At 39.8% G+C, this 1,734-nt stretch overlaps 1 pseudogene; it reads right to left on the bottom strand.

The window, feature by feature from the left end:
* Positions 1-270: 270 nt before the first annotated feature.
* Positions 271-756, bottom strand: LOC126021966 (60S ribosomal protein L23-like; annotated as a pseudogene).
* Positions 757-1,734: the final 978 nt, after the last annotated feature.

Raw genomic sequence — 1,734 nt, 5'->3', positions numbered from 1 at the left:
CAGGTTTAACTGTCATTACAGTGGGGTTATCCAAGGGGCATGTCCTAGTCCAACTGCCATACATCAACAGAACAAGATAAAGATAAGATAAAGAATCTTAAAACAACAAGAGAAAAGCAGAGACTCACATTTAAGCCAACTTTTATAAAACTTTCAGCAGAGTTCTCAACAGAAAATCACTAGATCAGAAGGGAATAACATCAGAGTGTGGAATGGAAAGGGTCTCCAAGCAATAATGTCCATCAGTTTATTACTTATACTTGAAGAATATTTTTTCCCTTGGAAGCAAGTAATTTTAATAGGTTCTTTTTAACAAATACAAACACCGAAGAATCAAGCAATATTGCCTGCACTGGAAGCAATCCTGGGCCATAAATCTGCACATTCCTTTGCAACTGGTCCAGTGATGGCAGAACCTTTCATTTCACCTTTATTGTTTATTATGACCCTTGTACTATCTTCAAAATAAAGAAATACACCATCTTTTCACCGATATGACTTTCGTTGTCGAATTACCATCGCTGGATGTACCTTTTTCCTGAGCTTGGGTTTGCCTTTCTTGACCGTAGCCATCACCATGTCACCCACAGCAGCAGCGGGAAGTCTGTTCAGTCGTCCCTTGATCCCCTTCACAGAGATGATGTATAGATTTTTGGCTCCTGTGTTATCCGCACAGTTGATCACGGCTCCTATGGGCAGACCCAAGGAGATCTGGAACTTGGCGCCGGAGGACCCACCATGTCCTCACTTCCACATCTTGAAGGCCGGAAAGAGCTTGAAGGAATATTTTTAAGTTTCAACTAACAGTCATATTAGTCCATTGTCACTAAACAGCTCTTCAAGAAACACTGAAGGGTCTTTTACAAAGGAAATAATACTCTCTTGAAGGCAGCAAGATACCCCAAAAGAGTGGGAAAGAAGGGTAATAATGAATAAACTAATCATATAAGCCAGTATCACAAGAGGCAAATAGCAAAGAACAAGGGAAGAAATAAGAAATAGAGACAAACTGTCCTAACATTTAGAATCCACATAGAAAAATGTCAGTCCGTATATTATTTTATGTCAATATTTTCACTAGGTGTTAATGGCCTGAACCCAGCAATCATAAGGCATAGGAAGTAAGCTCAGGAAGTAAGTCCAACTTTTTCTTATATACCAGAGAACCACTTGAGTTCTAGTGATAGACACATATTCAAAGTAAAACCCTAAAAAAAAAAAAAAATCATTCACGCAAGTAGTAGATGGAAAAATGTCAGGGAAAGACACTCTATTACAGGGGTCTCAAACTTGCGGCCCACTGGCCATTTGCGGCCCTCCATACAACATTTTGTGGCCTGCAGCCAGCCTTCAAATATCACAGTATTCCCGATTATTTGCTTACCAAATAATCGCAATAAAAATAAATAAAATAAAGTTCTGTTCTGGGTATGCAAATGTTTAATGCGATTTTTGCGATTTTTTCCTTACTAGTGTGATTTTTTATTGCGAATATTCGGTAAGCGAAATCCCTTATGCGGCCCTGCCTCACCCCGACTTTGCCTACTCTGGCCCCCAGGTAAATTGAGTTTGAGACCTCTGCTCTATTATGACAGTCGTGTCCTATGGTCAGTTCAGCTTCAGATTTGATTAAGTCTGTCATATACCCCATCTGTACTCTATTTCCCCTCACAGGCTATACTCCTAGCTTGACTTGGTCAGTATTTAGCTCTCTTTAGCCCAGTTTTGTTGGTT

Source organism: Suncus etruscus, chromosome 11 (assembly GCF_024139225.1).
Source record: "Suncus etruscus isolate mSunEtr1 chromosome 11, mSunEtr1.pri.cur, whole genome shotgun sequence".
NCBI classification, from domain to species: domain Eukaryota; kingdom Metazoa; phylum Chordata; class Mammalia; order Eulipotyphla; family Soricidae; genus Suncus; species Suncus etruscus.
The sequence above is the reverse complement of the archived record's forward strand: the minus strand, read 5'-3'. Positions and strand labels throughout refer to the sequence as shown.